The following is a 20,825-nucleotide window of genomic DNA, read 5'->3' as shown; positions in this document are numbered from 1 at the left end:
ACTAACAAGGAGCTGCATAAACAGAAAAAGTAAAGATGATTGGGTTACGTCAGGGCGAGGTGGTTGCAGGCCACCTTTAGTGTTGGTAAACAGACTAGTGGCAATGTTGACTCATACCTTTGCTGGGACTTTTCCAGCTGAATCACACATCGCTGTTCCCATCAGTAATCACACTGAATTGGACATAAGGTCTGTAACCTTTGCCGTGGGTAGGTTGAGCAAGATAAAGTCAGGGTGTCAAATGGTACACAGAGCTGCATTATGTGGTGCATCTTATATTCATATGACATATGATGGCACAATTCGTGTTTTATTCATCAAATTTTTTTGACTGTCCTTATATACAGTCCAACCATCAATCATATGACTTATAAATCACCATAGATACTGATAACACAAGACATTACTATCATCTCACTAGAAGAGTTTTCAGGTACGATAGTTATAGCACGCTAACATGCTAAACTAAGATGGTGGACATGATAAACATTGTACCTGCTCAACATCAGCATGTTAGTATTGTGTGTATTGTGTGTGTTTCAAGTTTAATTCCAGTGCCTATAGTCGAGCGCTATGCACATATGCTCTTATCAAAATCAAAACCAACTCTTAGTAGATTTAAGTTGTTTATTGTGTTTGTTCATGTTACAAAGTGTTTCGATTTATGCATGTGTCTGTGGATGTGCAGTACGTTCTCATAGTCCAGTAGACAGAACACATACTGAACACTACAGTGGTGTCATGTGTTCTTTTAGTCTTGCTTATAATGAGCTTGTCTGCAGACTTAATTGACCAAATGCACACTCTCACTCCGTTGATTTGTCACTGCTCATTAGTCCCAAGGATATGGCCTCACAACTAGTTAGAGTTCATCATTTGTGTTAAGAGTTCTTTCAATTACCACTGATTGAAAAGTATTTGATCTGGATAAATTGATTCTTCCAAATTAAGCGTAACATTATCAAAATGAGTCTGCAGATTGACATATTTCTCCCTTAATGTCAATAAATAATCAAAGTTCCTTCCATCTCATTCTCAGCTCATGCCCAGTTAAAAACAAAAAGTCTGCCAAGTTTAGGCCAAACTCTTAAAGAATGATTCAAGGGCAACACAAGCCTCCTGTGGGCACATTGTTCCCAATAAAATGAGCAAACATTGCTCCTGGATATCTACGTTCCCAATTCAGGCACTGGAGAGATCCGAGCTTGGTGAAGCTCTTTGTCCCCTTCTGTCCTTACATAATGGGGACTGTGCTCAGAGGACACACTGACTGTTCAACACCCAGTGGGAGCTGCTCTATGCCCTCCCTCACTGAAGAATATGGTGGAGCGTGAAACAACATTAACTGTAGTCTGTTTGGAAGTCAAAGGCTTGAATGACTAACAGGGTCTTGAATTAATATTGGTTTTAATTATTTTCCTTTTCCTTTGGTTTGCAGTCAATGCGAAAGAAAAGCTGATTTGTCTTTAAAAAGCTAACATCTAACACTCATGTGTCCAGAGTGGTAGACTTAAGAGTTGGACTTGAGTCTGACTTAAGGCGTCAGTATGCTTCAAAGCTGACAATCTGACAGTCGGCCCAATTCACTAAAGAACTGGTTGTGTGAACAGAGTTAAGAAAGCAATGCTGGATTTGAATGTTTCTTGCAAGCTCTCTTTTAACTAACTTTTATTTCTTATTTTTTAGTCTTGACTCCCTAAAGACCTCAGCTTGAGGTTACAAAACTAGTTATGAAAATTTTAGTCTCAAGTTTTTAACGTGGGAAAATCATGGAAAAATAGAAAAATAATAGGGTCAGTGACCTTGAATGGACTTGAGACTAGCAAACTGACCTTGATTAGGGTTTGCTTTCTAAGTACATTTTTTAAAAGAAAAATGCTCAAAAGCTGTCATTTTAATAGACAGACTTCATACCTCAGAGTCAATTTCCAAAGACTTGTGACTTGTGACATGAACAGTGGAGATGAAAGTAGACGGAACCAGAAATGAGTTTGATCCGTGGATACAGGTAGAGATGGAAATGAAGCTTCCAGGCTGCCTGACCGAAGTAGAAAATTATCCTCTCTGCATAAACAGTGTTCATCATTTTATTCTTAGTGTCTACTAAAATAGATTTACATACTTCAATGGTCCAAAAAGACATTATTTTTCTTATATTGTACATACTGTACTCTAATCAAGCTGTCTAAGGTGAAACGCTTCGTAAGAACTCAGGGCTCTTTAAGGACCCCCCCCAAAAAAAGAAAAAAAAAAAAAAGCTGACCAATCAGAGCCCAGTGTGCACTGATTGCCGGTAACTACAAGTTGTTCCGCCCATGTTAACAAATGGTTGTGGCTACAATGGCGTCGGTTCTGGCTTATCAGTTTGAGCCATAGTCCGATCCTGAACACGAAGATTATAAACCCGATCGCAAGGTGGACTGGACTGGAAATGGCAGTAAAATGGAGAGAAGTGCTGTGAATGAAGTCGCTCAAGAGTCCGCAATGGACTTCACGTGACAATATTTACAACTTGGACTACTTTTTATGAAAAACTGTTTTGTTTCGTTTATAATCTGTGAACACTCATGGACTAAAGGAATGTAAATAATCGAGGAATGGAGACACAATCATGCTTCAGGTAGGGAGTTGTCACCTCTTTGCTGTCTTGCTGGTTTGTGATGCTGGTTACAGGTATGGCCTGTCAGTATTGACAAACATTTAAGCATTTATTTTCGCTTTATGTGCGTCAGAGAGCGAGCTGGCCATGGGGGGGGGTTGAGCTAAGTAAATTCACTTATACGGTTTTATCCATTTGAAATAGTAAAATATTTTCCATTCATTATGAAACTGTGGCGGGACTAATCAGACCGTGGCAGAGAGTAGGCGGCCCTTCAATGTGGCCAGGAAGCAAACTGTGCGCGGTTTTTGAAGCAGTCCTCCTTGCAGGGCCAGGCTCACAGTAAAGTGTTGGGAACAGTTGAGGGAACCTCAGTAAAAATTAATTCCAGCCACTGAGGTCTTTGTGGTTTTGCCGTTGGCAGACAATCCTAAGTAGATATCTCCAGGTAATTGAGAAAACTGTCTTTTCAGCATGGCTACAGAACAAAAAAAAAAGTCCTGGCCTTAATCAGAAGTAGCTGTTTGCTGTGTTGTGCAGCTTGTAGGTGGGCAGCACTGAGGGACGCATGTCAATAGATCTAGAAGGCCTGCTCCATTTGGCCTGTACCTTGAGCCTTGTAACTTTGTAGACCATTTACATGCAGAAAAAGCCATATAACACACTATAGGAGAGGGAAAACTCTGAAAAGCATAAGAGGTCATCTTTAATGTTACAGCCAAACTGTTCCATTCAGCTTTTTCTGGAGTGCTGGCCTTCAGTGAATCAACGCGTCAGTACCTCTAATTGTTCACATACAGATGACAGGCACAGGGTGTGTGTTAAATGTTCAAATGAGGAATATGGATAGAGCTTATTTACTCTAGAGTATTTCTGCAGAATATATGTTGGTATAAAATGCATTATGCATAAAGTATGTTTTTACCTTGTGTGTGATTGTTATGGGGCTAAATTATATATGCACTGACAAACGTTTTTCTGCTCTCAATGTTGCACAACTCCCCTTTGAGGCTTTATGCTGTATGTATAGAATAAAGTGAACCCATAAAATATTACAGATTTTAAACTGTTTTACTCTCATTTCTATTTAGTCTGGCATTTTCACTGCTCCATTAACTTTATCTCTACATGCCACTCTAAATAAAACCATTAAAAAGTATTTGAAAAAGATTATTATGCACAAAACAAGCAGCTGCCACCCTGAGAGTAAGTCAGTGGGCCTGAACCAACAGCCCTCATTTGTCAGACAGCCTCACAGGACAACCTGCTCGCCTCCCAGCACAGTGCTGACAGTGTAAAACCTGTGTTTGAAGAGGAATGACACTGGATCCACAAGGATTCAGTCATATGTCTCAGAGCTGCTCGCCTTTCACTTTGAATCTCAAACCAAAGCCTTCATGTTCTCCCGGAGCCACTGTGGGACTTGTGTGTTTCTCTGCAGCTCTGTATCTTTTCAGGCAGCTCGCTCAGCCTTTGATCTTTCAGAGACCACAACATGTAACTGACCAGATCGTGAGTGTGAGTCCTGCCGGGTTCACGAGGGAGAGCACAGCTAATCCGGACTGTGCCCTCAGGCAGATAAATGTTCAAATGTCCAAACAATTTGATAATCCGTCTCTCATTCTCCCATCGCGGGAGGGGGAAACAGAGGTGTAACGTCCAGAGAGATATGTCTGGGAATGAGACGATGACGCAGAGGAATGCTGGGACATGCTGGTGGACGACTTTGGCTGGGTGGGTGTGTGTGAAAAAGATTAGGCAAAAATTTTTTTCATCATGTGCAAGCTGTACGTTTCCTTCCATTGATCTTCTTCCCCAAATACCTTGAAACCTTGTTTCATCATTATGGGATGAGCGCTCAGGAGAGCTAAGGAAGATGAGAAGCGAAGAAGAGAGAAGAGTAATTGATTGGAGATATTGGATTTCTTAAAAGCCAGTGGAAATCTAATGGGCAGTGTCTGATTGTGAATATTAAATTCAACGTTATCATCTCCCGGCTACAGAGTCCGTTGCCTATTTTAATGTCACTTTGATGCTGAGGTGTGAAGATACTGATATCATTATTTGTTTTAGCGCGCTGCACCTCATCTATCTTTATCTCTGTTTTTGTCTTCTCCTTCATAACCTTTCCTCCCAATTTTCACCTTTTAAAACCGGCTCAACACGTATTCTTTTATGTCTGTTTCTCTCGGGAGGCATGACTTTAGTGACGGGCTCTTTTCTCAGAAACCACTCCACTTCCACAGTCAAACACCAGAGTTGCTTGGCAGATTTCTCCCCCTCCCTCTCATCCTCTCTGTCTCTCATTGTGTCTGCAGCCCACTTTATTGATGGAGTAATTTGTCCTGAGACTGTACAGCGGTCTCCCGGGTGCTATGTATATTAATTACCATCTATTCATCTGAGGCTGTTCAGCCTTTCAGAGTGCTCCCGAGCAGCAGTTCCAGGCCAGTGCTTCACAGCTTCTGTCACGGCCCTAATGCTCCGGCAGAAGCGTGTGTGCCTGTGGGAGACAAGTAATGTGAAACGTCATACGCAGAGGAAAGGTGTGATTTATTACCGCTGCTCTTGCACTGACCACCTCATCAACATCTGGAAGAGACACGGCACACATGAGTCCGGACATGCAAGATTATGAGCTTTGATCGCATGATGAGTGCACTATAAGTAGCTTTTTGTCTTAATTGGGGTCTTCACCCCCCCCCCCCAGTCAAACATGTGCATGCATGTTAGTTGTCTGGGCCTATGATCAATAACTCATTCCAGTGTCTTAAACTCATTATGAATTTGTGAAACTGGAAGTCAATTTCAGATGTGGTGCAGGGGGGTTGCGTGCACATCAAAGAAAATGCAGAGGAGTTCAGACTGGTTGGTGTTAATTCAGTTATTAGTCAGACTATTTGATGTCAGTGCAGATAGAGAAGTAATTTGCACCCTCATTCCCACGCCACCACCACCACCACTCCTCTGAGCTTAGAAGATAGAAAGAGTTGAATGCACAGGTAGTTTTCTCTCTCTGAGAAAGTTCATCATGTGCTTGCTTTCTCAGAAACTTGGCTTTTAATCCGTCATAGCTCTCTCACTCTTATATTACAGCTGTTAAGAGGAATGACTGCTGCATGGCAACATCCTAAAGCCTCCACTTACTCATCTATCAGCCTTCTTCTCAGCCTAATCAAGGAGCCTAACGCATGCACTTAGGTTTGTTTTTTTCCCCGTCTGAGCCATCAGTGGCAGTGTTCAGTCTGTGCTATTAGGAATATAATCCTCTGAGGTGTGACAAAATGTCCTGCACAGGTAGCAGGTGTGATGTTTTACTAAAGTAAGGCCAAAATACAGTTTAAGTCAAGATGTATTTGAGTAAGTGTGAGAAGTAGGTTATTAAAAACATAGAAAACGGTGGCAGCATGCACAGCTCCAAATTGTAAGCGCTGTAACAGGTGCATGGTTGTACCTGACTCGACAAGATAAACCAATGCTGGCACTCAGTTAAATCTTATGATTTAATATATCATATAACATATATTAAATAATAATACTATTTAACTGTGAGTGCCAGCATTTTGTTTATCTTATTAAAAACATAGGTTTTTGAGTGAAAGTGAGACCTGGCCATAGCCAACAGACAAAACACACTTTTGAAATGAAATCTGACTTTTCAAATATGTATGAACTTGATATTCAGTTGAGAAAATAATCTCACTGGAAGGTCTTTTTAGTAGCTGCTGAGGAGTTTTCTATCATGTCATATATTCTTTATCAGCCCACAGTTTTCCCAGTTGTTGTGGAATTGTATTTTTCTTTCTTTAAATTGCGACACGATTCCATGACAAGACGGCAAACCCCCGTCTGCTGATGAAAAGAACTTTTTATATATTTGTTCCTCTGGGGAGGTTCGGCTCTTCTCACTCGACTTTTCATTACAAAAGCCTCCTAGAAAAAAAAAGAAGAACATTAAAAGACTGTAAACTGCGCCACAGAGTGTGTGTGATCAGATGTCAGTTTCACAATTTCTTGACAAGTTGGACAATAAAATGATATATGTAGACGTGGACAGGATTTATGCAGTTGTGTTGTACTTTTGTGAAGTAACACAATGTCAAATCGCAAAAAAAGTATAGAGCTTCAGTCAACCAGATACCCACGAAAGGTTGTCTATTTACTTTTATTTTTATTGTCTTTAATCTTTTATATTGTGTCTCTATTTTCTATGTTTATCTTGTCTTATGTAGAAAAGCTGTTACATAAATGAAAAGACTGTTGCTTTGGAGAGAGAAACACAAGGATTTGTAGAGACACTAGTCGCCTCTGTTGCCATTTTGTAGTCTGATTATTATTCATGTCTGCTAAGCTTCATTTGTGATCTCAATTATGACGTGTTTTTTGCAACCTTGCTGCCCCATTTTGAAGCTAACATTGCGACCGTTTTTCTTTTCTTTGCCTGAGATATATTATCCTCCGCGCCCTCTCGAAGCCTCGCTCCCTCTACTGTGTTTGTGTGTGAGCAGCCTTTCAGCCGCTCCCTGGTTGTCAACTGATTGTAGATAATTACAGCTATTTGACTGCAGCTTTCACAGCCAGTCCTTTCTGGAGGCACTTACAGAGGGAGAACATGCCAAGCGGGGGCCCTTAACTGCCTCTGCAGATAGCTGCAGACACAATGGCACAATGAGTATGATGGAATATAAATCATATATCTGACTGATGCTGGTGCTATCAGGTTTTCATGCATAAAGCCGTCCTATATGGATAAACATCCTATATCTAAACAGCAGAAGCTTGCATTGATTTATTACCAGGAGCACAAAAATTGAGGAAGAAATGGCAGGCAAAGATGCAATATTATCACCTTCCCAAATATTAAGTGCTGCAGCAAATTAGAAAATCATTCCCTTATTTTCAAGATCCAAGCATTTTTCAAGAAGAAATGACACAGAATGTTATTTCAAATCTTTGAAACATAAGTAAAAATAGCCACACCTGGCATGAACGGCTTGCTGTTATATTGAGGAGTAGAATAAAATACAACTAGACATAATTTGGTGGCAGTCTCAGTGGAAATTGAGTTCCTCCTCGGTCTAGTTCTGTAGAGACCGGTCCCTTCTCTCACATATTAGCCATAGCCTAATCCTGGTTTGAAGGAATGTAATTGTTCTCGAGCTGTCGTACATTAGCTACATGCCTCTCAGCTCAGTGCTATATCCAGAACAGTAGGAATGAGTCAGACTCTTTATGATGACAGCTCTCCCCGTCTTCCTCTGTCTCCCTCTCTTTCTCCCACCGCCTGTCTGACACTTTCTTCTATTCCCCTTCTTTTTCGCCTCTGCTCGCTGACTTCCGCGTCCTCCCTCCCTACCGCACTCCCTCCTTTGTCGACTCCTGCTTACATAAGCTGCGTTGTTTGCAGTGACAGCGGAGACTTGAGGACTCATCATTGTCTGTCTCCTTGTTTCTTGGGGAGCCATGACAGCTGCACACTTGACCGCAGGCAAAAGTGGATAATAGCAAGAGAGATCAAAGCAGGAAAGATAACAGACACATGCACTTTCTCTTTCCATCTTTCTCCCACTCACCCCTCTTCTCTCTGGCTCTCACTTGTTGTACTGTACATAAGGTGCATTATAAAAGTGGGCCATATTTGTCCTGTATATTTAACAAAAGAGGGATAGGAACATGTCTGTTAGAGTTGTTGAGAAAAAACAGCACATACAGTAACATGATTGTGAAACTTTAAAGGCTCAGTATGAGTTTTCATAGTCTTTCTTAGTGCAATTCTCATAACAGTTTGTCCATATGTACACTGAGAGAGTTATTGTTGCAATTATTCATTGTTGTCCATACTGACAGTGTACAGATCCCTTCTTAATGCAACTCAGATGTAAGTGATGGGGAACACAATCCAGACACCTCTATTCAGGGAGGATGGAACAACTTTGTCAGTGCACATAAGGGCATGAGAGAATTGTTTTAAGACGGGCTTGAAAACATCTGAACCTCTCCTACAAGTTATAATTGTAGGATTTTCATTCTTTTTTCACACTTTTAAAATGATAATTTTTTTATATTAACTTTATTAACAGCAATAAAACATATGTAGTCAAAAAACTTGCTCTGTCAGTCTGTCAAATATTTAGTTGTTGAGCTACATTATGACAGACTAACAAGAACACAAAACAGCCACCGGTCTCAGTTTGTATTTATGGGCCGTGAAATGAGGCAGCCAGAGAAAAAGCAGGAGATAGAAGAACTGTGGAGGGAAATATGGCAGTAAATGTACGATTATTGAACTGAAATATGCCCCTGGTCTCCTTCAGGCTTGTATTGTCCTGGAAGGTGGAGATTCAGATGCATGCGCACACGCACACGCACACGCACACACACACACACTGAAAAATGGGCAAGTCTTAGCTTTTTGTTTATCTCACCACTGCAGGCAGTCAGACAAACCCCCTCTGATTTCACATGCAGGCTCACATATGTGACTGTTATGCCCACTGAGCGTTTGCTGGCACCTGACGACAGATTTCTTATTGGGTGTGTGTGCACGTCGTACATGCCTGTGCAGTTTTATATGCAGCCATGAGGATCGTCTCAAAAACACAAGAACCAGCAGTAATTTCTGACCGTGCAGGATGCTTTCAGCCACGTTTAATTCCCCGTTCAGCTGAGTATATTCTTTTTGCATGTGTCGCACGGATGAGAAGGTTTTTTGCTGTCACCTCCTTTGATTCATCCCCACCTGGCCTATCTGCATGATTGTGACCCTGTAATGCCATCACAGATCATCTAGAAATTTTGGTAATTATTCATGTCTGTTTTTAGTGCTCTGGACTATTTGGCAGTAACAGTAATCCAGGGAGCCAGATATACAGCCCAATTCTACACAGAACATCAATGAAAACTAACAATCGTTATGCAGATCAATACAGGGGTGGAGGGGTGGATGTGTGACAGGCTGCTTGTGCGCTGTATGTATAACGGAATGTCTGCTTGATTACGTGTTTGTATTTATGTGCACCTGCAGCTGGTGATAAGAGGGTGATCAATGTAAGCCTCGTAATAATAGTCCAAGACTGTTTCCATTTCAGCTGTGTGTAGGAGTCCCACGCCAGGTGCCAAAATAAAATAAGCTTACCATTTATTTTCTCGGAGCAGTTAGAGTGCAGTAATTAATGCAAACCTGAGCCTCATTTATCAATGTTTTCTTTTCTGTATGCACGAAATGGCGCAACACTTGACCAAGTGCTTGTTAATTTGTTAATATATCACAAGATAATTGGTGCCTCCTGTGAATGTAAACAGCTCAGAACGACCAACCTCTCTGCAGATATGATGAATTAGAAAACAAAAAACAAACTGAGTTTTTTTTTTTTTTTTTTTCTTGCCTTCACTTTGCCAAGACTTGTGCTGAGGCAATAATTCACTCTGTGTGTGTGTGTGTGTGTGTGTGTGTGCTCTCTCTAAAACAATGAGGCCTGTATCAGCTGTGGCTTGCTGTGCTGCAGTGTTCCCGGGTCTCAGGTGTTAGGTGGTCATGCCAGGCGAAAAGCAGCCCGGCCTGCATCAGCACACATCATCTATCCCCCTCAGACTGGTCGTCCGCTGGGAGATGGAGCTCTCATCACTCACCCGTCTCCATCAGCCCCGGTGATTGGCTTATTATCAGGTGTCCTGCACAGAGGAAGAATGGGCCATGCATCACTGCACACGTTGCTGCTCCCCGCACATACACACGTGGACACACACTGACTTCACGAAGGTACACATCAAGGAATCTAAAAGGATAACACCTTTTTTTTTTGTTCCTGTCAGTTGTAATAGCCTGGTGGGACTCTGGGCATGCACTTGGATGTGAATACACAATGGTGCACAAACACTGCAGAAGAAGACAGGAGCATCTCAAACACACTTTTCAATGTCACAGTGACTGTGCTGATGCCTCGCCATAAAAAGCTGCTCATCGTCATGGATGCAGAAGTTACCTTGATGATAAGTTAATTTCACAAGTCAAAGACGACTTATAAGTCACTCCTAGTACTGCTCAGCATGTATTCTCCTTTGTAGCTGTGAAGGGAGCTTTGTCATGCCTGAGAAAATAACCCTGAAGACGTCATAGTGATGTCATCAGAGTTATTTTGACTTGGCTTATAACCGAGAGCCTGGAGAACCAACTAGGGTGTATAATTCCAAAAACATGGCAAGGAGGGTGTAGCAATAGATGCTGTCAAGTTGCATTATGGGAAGAGAGCATGTTTTGAGAGCTATTAATGAACTACAAATCTCCCCTTACATGTTCTTTTGGAAGCCATACATACCATAGGTGGATACTGCACGGCTGCAGCGGGCTATTTAAAGTACATAGAAACTATAATTCCTTGTTACATCACATCACTGAATTCATAGTGCAGTCAGATGCACAGTGTGCAAGCTGTTAGTACCTGTCTCTGTTTATGGAAAGGTATGCTGGCTGTAGGCTTACAGGGTCTTTACTTGGACCCAGCCACTTGGGATTAGTCTTCCACTCCAAAATCGTTGTACAAAATCATTACCGAAGGGGAAACAACAAAGAGACAAGTGGCCAGGCCCTGTGCGGTGTATTGGCCGTGCTCTTCTTCTGCAGCTCTGGTGTAATAAACTGCAGTGTGCCGGAATAATCTCTGCGTGTTTCAGGCCTGATTTCACTTCAGCAACAGAGCGAGGACAGAGATAGACAAAGGCAGGGTGAGAAAAGTGTGGTGGCACAAGCTCCATGTTGGACTCGAGGGGTCTGGGGATTGGGATCCTATATATTGTGTGTATAAGAGTGTGTAAGCCAGACGTGGGTGTGTGGCTTTGAAAAAAGCAGTGGATATATTTTTCAGTCTGAGGTGAACGGAGGTAACCACCAAAAGCCTCAACAGTCTCCCACCTTCCTTCTCCTTTATCCTCTTTGCACAATCCTTTCATTTTCTGGCCTCTCCGCCATCGTGTCTCCAAATTCACGCTAATTCTGCAACCAATTTCATACTGTATTTCTGCCAAAGCCTCCATTTTCCCTTCACTTCTACCCACTCACTTGTCAATCCTCCTCTACTTCACGCTTTATATATTCTCATTTAGACCTCCCTCTTTCAGGCCAGTTAATCTCTTCCTCTGCTGCTCCAGTTCCTACCTTTCACTTTGCTCTTTTCCAGGATCTTTTCCCCTCTCTCTCTCTCTCTCTCTCTCTCTCTCTCTCTCTCTCTCTCTCTCTCTCTTCCATCCCTCCGTGCCCTTCTCCCTGACCTCCTCCAACCTGACTCTAAGCCTTCCTCCTCTAAACCCTGTGAGGTGCCCCGAGTGCTTAAACAGCATGGAGCTGCACCGCTTTCCTGAGACCTTTGGGAGCTTGAGGGTGTGTGAGGTTCAGTATCTTTTAATGTTTGTGTGTGTCGGAGACTGTCTGGGGAGCTCTAAGTAGTACCGGTGCTGATTAATGTGCCGTCTTTTCTCCTTTCATGCAGATCGGACATCCTGGGAGGGGAAAGGCAGCACAAGGACAGGAAGTGGGGCAGCAGGAAAGAGGAAGTCAGTTAATGGAAGAATTAGCTTCTACTTATTCTAGAGGAGAAATGTGCCAATATGTCTGTGTCGGAGAGAGAACAACCTAGTTACTTTCCACACTTGTGATTTTTTTTTTTTTATATATATTAGAAAAGGTTCACGTCGTGATTGAAGTTAATGCAGGGCAGCAGGGGAGGTTTAAAGGTCAGTACAGGTCTGGAAAGTGTGGGTGGTAGAGCTGAAAAAAGAAAACTTCTCACTGTTGCAGCATTTTCTACTGAAGTGTCCTTGAGAAAAGTTTTATATATGTTACTGCATATACCTTCCTATCCTTCCAAACAGCTGCTGGCTTCCACTTGTTTAACAACAGTCCAAAAATTAACCTGCAACATACTCAACATTACATAGTTTGTTGGTCATGACAGCATTTTTTTTCCCCCTCCAACTTTTCAAATTTGAACATAACATAGTTGCCATGTGCAGATATAGCAGAAAGTGTGAATTTGAAAAAAAAAAAAAATGCCAGAAGGTAATGTTATTCAGGGTTTTGCAAAATCATGCAGTGGTGGCTTTTCTTGTCAGGCAGCTGATTGGTTGTAACTCTGATACTCTCTTGTCCGTTTCTGATACGGAGCTAAAAGGGTCGTCTGGATGGAGATCGTTTTCATTTTAAAACACTGCTTTAAAATGAAAACATAGTAGTGTAGATGTAGCCTGAGGGCACTGAGGGCAGATGCCAAAACAATGAGAGAGAGCGCGAGAGTAGAGTAGTAGAGAGTGGAGTAGTAGTAGAGAGAGTTTATAAAAAAAGCATGAAGTACAGGTCTGGCTGGGATGAGAGCTCCTGCCTCAAGCATGAAAGTGAAACATGCTACACATCCATTCACCACCCCAATCTCCACACCTTTCCTCTCTGTATTGCTGCATGTAGGGAACGCTACTTTCTGCATTAGCGCTGAACATCGGCAATGGATGCAAATCATGATGTGCCAGAAATATACAATGGGGATAGAATACTAGAAACATTAGACATATGCTTTTCTCCAAAGCCAATTTTGGGTTCAGTGTCTTGCTCAGGACAGGCGCAGCCACAGATCGACCCACCAAAACTGCAACTGAACCATTAAATCTACAATTAATAGACAACCCACTCTAACTCCTGAGCTACACCTGAGCCTAATGTCAGCAACTAGCTTAAGAATCACTTTTGCATAATCCTTTAAAATGCAAGAAACGTTATTCTTGTTTTCTTGTTGCAACACATCCACATTTCCCTATACTGTCCCAAAGAAGCACCCATAAATAAATACATATATAAACAGATTAAATAAAGCAAAGTCCGTGTTTATTGTGCCACATAATTTCAATAAGCCTGTAATTTAAGTAGTTAGCTTAATCATTCAAAACATAATATGGTCTTTCAGTCCCAAGCTACTGCAGCCACCAGAACAGTGTAAAACTAAAGGAAAATGTTGGCACACTGGATAACGCTGAGGTGTGAATATGTTTATTTGTGGACGTTTAAGCTGAGGGTTTGATGAAAAAGGGTGTCTGCTCTCAGCCCTTCTTTTCTGGATGAATTCTTTAGAAGAGAGAGAACTTGGGTGGATGTGGTTATAAATTGTGATTAAGAGCTTTGAAAAATTAATTGCAATTCTCCCATGGAGGTTTGGGTTTGACTGCAGGTTATATTCTGCTTCCTTGGACTTATAGAGCAGGTGGATGGAGGGGGATATAGACATGGAAATTAATTAAACTTCTCCCTCTCTTCCTCTTCTCTTTTCATGCATAGGACATAACCACTCACTGCTCATGACCACAGGGCTGAGAGCTGCTAGACTGGGAGGGGGGCAAAGAATAAAAGGTTAGAGTGGTAGCAGAGTGATGACGGTGAAAGATTCATTACTGCTTTGTCCTTTGCTAACAGGTTACTGCGTGTAGTTATATCCATCGCCATTATTGTGTGTGCTTGTGTGTGTGTGTGTGTGTGTGTGTGTGTGTGTGTGCGCGCGCGTGTGTGCGTGTGGCATTTGTTAAACATTTATACATGTAGGGAAGGCTCATTGAGCTTTGTGTGACGTCTGCTTCAACTTTACACCTTGAGACTGCCCGATTCATCCATCTCTGCCACCAAGCTTTGTTATTGGAAACATCAGCAGCGGTTTTTTAACAGCGGATAAAATTGCTTATACTAAATGCTAATTTTTAAGACCCTGAAAGCATATTTTCTCAGTCAGCTTTTTACTATGAATAATGAGGTGTTACAGTAAATGAACACTCAATTTTTTTGCCAAACTGAACCATTACTCATCTACTACTGCAAGTAGTCACTACATCACCAAACATCTAGAATCACATGCTTCACAAAGATTTAGCCGTGCCACTCTCTGGTGTGAGCAGGTCTGTTCAAGATTTAAAAAGTACTGAGGATTATTTTGTCCCATATTTTGTTTTACCTGTTGCTTATGTTGTAAAAAACATTCAATTTTATGGAGAAATACTTAATATTTTAAACCAAATCTTAAGATATTTTAAGGTAAATTAAGAAAATATAGTTTTTAAGCAGGAATATAGGAACTTCCATGAAAAACCGAATAATTAATTAATTTATTGGAAGCATTTATCTACACACATGAATTGAGACTGTCCTCCTGAAGTCACTTCAGCTTATGCCCCAAAAACAACATGTTTATTCACATGACAAAACATCTTAGCAGCTGTAATAATTATGACAGGAGCAAGGTAACTTTCACAAAAAGTTGAGGTTTTATGGCCGCTTGGTTTTAGCAGTTGTACCGTTTGCTGTTGAACTGAGCTGAAATCCAACACTTACAAAAATGTGAAATCCTGGTGCTCTCTGTCAGTGTTGTTTGCTGCCATATTGTTTTCATTACTGACATGCAATGAATCTTGTGATAGGTTGGGCCATGAAGGATCCTCCCATTGGATCATTCGTTTCCCAGAAAATAAGGCGACATATTTCGCTCCCGCATTTAAAGGGACCTGAATTGGGACACGGCTTCAATCGAGAAAACACTGTGGACTGCTGTTTAATTCCTGTTTCCTACCGATTCTGTTTCTTGTAACCATGACAACAGTTGTTCCTGAACCTTGAAAAGTGTTTATTATTGTAATTATGACAACGGAGCTCCACGTAACTTTAACAAAGTACTGTTATTTTCACCCATGCCGCAATGTTTCCCTGAACCTAACCAATGTTTGTCTGTGCTGTTTTGGACGGCACAGACAGACGTCCTGCCAGTACTCGTCTCCAATCAGAAAAAGCTCCTCTCTGTTGTTCTAGATTTCATGGACGATCAAATTATTTTGGAGAACTTTTGTATGCATTTTTGCATTTGTACGAGAAGTGTAATGATTCAACAGTATTCCAAGTAATTAATGCTATATTACATACACTAGTCCTTTTCCAGCAATTCCTTATCTGGAAAAATATAAGAGCCACAAAATGAAGCCTTTTCAGTGTTTTCTTGTTTTCTGGAGCCACAAAGATTTTCCCGGCTTCTTTGGGATTCACAGCAGCAACATCAAACCACAGCCACAGCATGCACTAATGTGTGTCTGCGTTACCCTTCACAGTGTGAGATTGGACCTTATTGTTGATTTTACACAGTGCATGCCATCCCCAGACATGGTTCCTGGTACATGAAATTCACTCTTTTCAACAAGCTGAACACACCCACACATATGCACTTCTGATTACGCTTTCATTTATTTGTTATATATCAAAGCCTTTTCTGTGAAACTCCAACACAATGTGCTTTTGTGTAAATGTGTGAACAAACTCAAGAAAAGGTTTGGAATTTGAGCGAGAAAGATTGTGTTTTTCGCGCGTGTGTGTGCGCGCATATGTGTGTGTGCATATGTGTGTATTTGAGTGCTTTCATTGGGTTTTTAATCAGGGCGTCACGCTCTCGGTTCCGATTAGGTACAGAAGGCAGGGCTCTCCAGCCGGCTGCTTCTGAACAACAACAGCCTCTAAAAAGCAGATAATGCTTCGGCACTCACAGACTCAGAAAATCAACAACTCTCTCTCTCTCTCTCTCTCTCTCTCTCTCTCTCTCTTCCTCTCTCTTCCTCTCTCTTCTCTCCATCTTTCTCTCCCACATCTGCGGTTCAAATCAGATCGATGCTGTGAGAAAATGAAACTCCACAGTAACAGGAAGGTGAGAGCGGCCTCAGGTATGAGATGTGTCTTGTCACGTGAAAAAAAAAGAAAAAAGAAAGGAGAAGAGAGTACAAGAGAATCTAATATAAGGAGCAACCAATATGATTCAGTGTTGTGTCCTCTGGCCCTCTACATGCCACAAAACATTTCCTAAGATCATCAGATGCAGCGCACAAACACACACAGATGCACTCAAACTGTATGTCTGTAACACACCGCAAGAACAATGCCACAATAATTGTGTTTTTGCGTTTGCACTTCTGCAGTGACAATATGTGATCCTCACACTTCATTCCACATGTCACTAGACATTATTCTTGTTTCTTCCCATTAATTGACTCATCTTTTTTTTCATTTCATCTCCAGCCAGCATACAAGGACTCCTCCAGGCTCCACTCCCATCTATTGGAGACATTATGAGGAACAGAAAAAGGAAAGCAATGAAGATGAATATGTGCATAAATGATTGCGCCCTATGTATGTCTCTTTATGAATAGAAAAATGAAGTTTAAAGTGTGTATAAAAGGAGAAAAAAAATCAGAGATTATCTCTGTGTGCCAGCAGCTTTTCATCCGAGTGAAGTTGGTATCATGAAATATGAGAATAGCTCTTATAACAGAGGGCGACTGCTCAACAATCTCCCCTTTGTCTTCCCAGTGCAATGATATTCATAAATACAATTCTGCACCAGACACAATAGATGCGAAGCACACCTGGGCACCCTCACAGTGTCACACAGCACAATCAGACCTATTGTGAAATGAGTAGAAAACACACAAGAGTGACAATGGGTAGTTGTCACACAGGACTAGTTAAAATTCACTGATAAACTTCTTTGTTTCAATTTTGAAAAAAAGCAACAATTATGCAGATAAGTCCTTCTCTCTCTACTTTTTTGGCTGCTCACTACTGGGCTGTCATCTTTTATCTTTTGTGCAAATAGATTTATATTGGGTACCCTTATTGTTAATCTCCTTTTGGGAATGATGAACTCTCCATTTTAAAACCACTATGATTATTTGAATATATGGTTTAAATTCTTATTAAGGAGTCTTCAGCCGTGCTAGAAGCTCTCTGAGGCTGTATATTAAGCCAAACATGACCTTTCCCCAAACCTCAGAAAGTTGTGTCTGTGGCTAAACCTAACCTAACCAAACCATGACCACTCCACAACCTTAAAGGAGCTATTTGTACATTTTGCTATTGCTGCATAGCCAATGTTACTATTAAAATTTGTTCCTTACTAGTTTTGCCAAGAGCTTCAGATTCATTATGTTTACAATACAAGGGGTTATAATAAATCCCCTGAGTAGCGCTACTTTTTCAGGGCAGACTGAATGTTACAGTAACTCTGCAGCACCAAAGACAACATACTATGATAAAATGCTTGGTTAGATACCCAGAATTTGCCTATAACACATATGGTCCGGAGCGACTCTGTGATGAAATATTGACCAACTGTGACAGATGCCCTGTTATTGGCTCTGAATGGAAACTGTTGCTTCATAGAGAGGATGCCTTCTGCCTTCTGTTTATTCCCACTGCATTTTTTGATAATGATATTATATCAGCAGGTGATGGTGAGAGGTAGGCAATCCGCCACCGCCGCCCCGCCAACACTCACTCAATTCTGTTTTTGGATTCAGTGAGCTATTGCATATTTCAAGCTGGAAAATTTAAAATGTGAAAGTTGAGACGGACATTAGATTTATTCTCCTTTGGCTCCACGTGTGTCCTACTGATGAAATATAAACACACATCAGACAGCCCTCTACTGCTCTCCTCTCTGCTGTGGCCTCAAGTGGTTTTTAGATTTGATAATAAAGTTTTAATTATTGTAAAAAAAAAAAAAGAAAAAAGGCCCTAGTGGGCCCGCTAGCTGACTACTTTTTCAAGCAACTATTTCCTTATTTCAGTGAGGGCCCTCAGGTCCCCGCAGGACTCCTGACCATTAGCCTCGACTTGAATATTAAGAAGCAGCCAAGCCTTTCTTCTTCAGTCTGAAACTAACAGAGCCACTAGATCTCTTGATGTGTTAGAGGCAAATTGACCTCACACAGTATATTTGCCCCCAATAGAAGATGAGGCAGGGAAACGGCAGCAAAAGCCAATATTAGAATATTTAATGAAACATTTCATCTAAACTAAGCACCATAAAAAACGAACATTAGACGTTCAAAAGGTGGAAGAAACAGGCACAGGGTGAAACTGCTATGAAATCCCTAAAGTAGTAATATTTCCATAAAGAAAATCACATCAAAACTCACATATCTCACCTAAACCATAAAAACCATAGTTCCAACATGTAACTATTTGGCTGGTACAGCCTGTGGCCCACAGACGGGGCTTTAGGCACATTGTACACGCAGGGAGTCCATCTCACTGCAGGCTTTGTTCAACACAAACACTCAGAAATAGGGCAAATGATCAATAATCTGGCTTGATGGTCTGAGAGTTTAGTGGTCCCTGGGTCAAAGACTGAAGACAGGTGGGGTACCTGGTATTTAGGCCATCTAAGGCCCAGTTTAGCCCTGCGTGAGGGTGAAACAGATGTAAATGAGCTTTTAAGCTGCAGCTAGTGAAACAGCATTCTCTGGAGCTACCTCATTTATCCCCCCTCATCCTCTCCTAAGCCGGGGATCCAGACAGCAGTTGGAGGCTCGTGCCTAAGTTTTTGGAAGCGAGGGAGTCATTTAGGACGGTGACCCAGATGCCCTGATCTTCTGTCCATCATGCCTCTGTTTCAGTCCTGAAATACGCTCATCTCCCAGAAGCTATGCCCGTCACTGTCTCGGCTCTGGTCAGGAATTTTCTGACTAAGAGCCCCGTGGTCTGCAGTGGCACGATAACAAAAACATCTCTTCCCTGTTAGGCTGCGAGCTCTTCTCTCCTCTCATGGTAAAACATAACGTCAGGCGGGAATTATCACAGCAGATTTTATTTTTTGATATCTGAAAAGATATTTAGCATCTGTAATTGCACTGTCACACCCGATATTGTGTGTTCTCTCTATGTGGAGCTAGTGGCTGTTGGATTACAGTTGCCATGGTTTCTTCAGTTTTGATCATTCTTATATAATGTTATTGGTGGCTGGTTGCTGTGAAGAATGAACGCACACATACACACACGTTCACAGTTTGTGTCAGTAAATGTTGCTAACCACCCCCACATCCTTGTCCTTCCTCGAAGAGAGCAGCCTGAGGACAAACAACAGCTCCTCTCACATCATCTCGCTCTCCCTTATATTCATCACACCCTCTCTCTCTCTCTCTCTCTCTCTATTTCTCTTTCTCTATCTATCTTTCATTCCCTCTCTCGCCCCTTCCCTCTGCCTCCTTTGTCCTTCTTTCAGCTCTATTGTCACCGGTCTCTCTCCTCCTCTGCCCCAGTTCTCCCTCAATCCACTTTATCTCTCTCCAGTCATAGCTGTATTGATTTTCGAAAGGCCCCCACTGTCATATCTCCATATCTCTTAATTCACACACACTCACTCTCTCTCTCTCCACCTTGCAGGGTTGTTACCATCTTAACACACACACACACACACACACGATCTATCCCTCCCTCCCTCCCTCTCTATCATTTCGCTATCTCCAGCTATCTCTGCCAGGCACACACTCCATCTTTCCCTTCCAGATATGATTATTCTTAATGTCTTTTTCTGCTTTTCTATCAGTGCTTTTCTATTTTCTCTAGTCCCCTCTAAAATACACAGCATCTCTATCTCCCCTTTCCAAGTTAAAAAAAAAGAAGAAAGAAAAGATTGACACTCCTTTTTATCTCCCCTCTCCTCACCTCTTTTTTATGTCCAAGCCTTTGTGGTGACTTCCTGTTAGACTTCACACACTCTGGCTCTGGCTGCCTGCTGTGGCGTCTAAGCGAGGCAATGTGTGTTTGTAGTGCCTTCAGGGCGCTGCATAGCTGCGGAGTGTTTGTAGGGCAAAACGCTGATAATGCCCTTTTCTCTCTGATGGTATCGCTGAGAAAACACACATTGTGTGTCAGTGCCATGCCGAACATTTACATCCAGTTTGAGGAGTTTTTACTGCTTTTCCTGTGGAGGTAAAGGAGAGACGTTGCAGCAGTTCCATGTACTGAAGGTCTGTGTAAGCCCATGTGTAAAAGAAGAAACATGCTTCTGCAAAGACAGCAATGTTTCTGCATAGGGACACGGGATAACCATAGATCAAATAGATCAATCTCAACTTGCCTTACAGAGGTTTGGTGTGACAAACAAACACTCAGTGAGCAGATAAGGGCAGCAGGTAGCACAGAGGATGGGCAAACATGTAACTAGAACAAGGAATCAAATGGCAAAAGCACACAGATAACTCACTGTATTCATAATGACAATACAACAATTATACACTTTGTAAGAAACTTTTGACTTTCTCTTTCAACAGATGACAGTAGAGGTTGACTGGAAACACAAGGAGAGAGAGAGAGCAAGGAGGATCAAGCCAGAGTCAAATTACAGATGTTGCGATCACATGGATGCATCTTAAACCACTGGGCAAG

The sequence above is a fragment of the Seriola lalandi genome, unplaced genomic scaffold (genome assembly GCF_002814215.2).
Source record: "Seriola lalandi dorsalis isolate HSWRI2012SDOR001 ecotype SW California unplaced genomic scaffold, Sedor1 jcf7180002054043, whole genome shotgun sequence".
NCBI lineage: Eukaryota > Metazoa > Chordata > Actinopteri > Carangiformes > Carangidae > Seriola > Seriola lalandi.
This window is presented reverse-complemented; position numbering follows the sequence as displayed.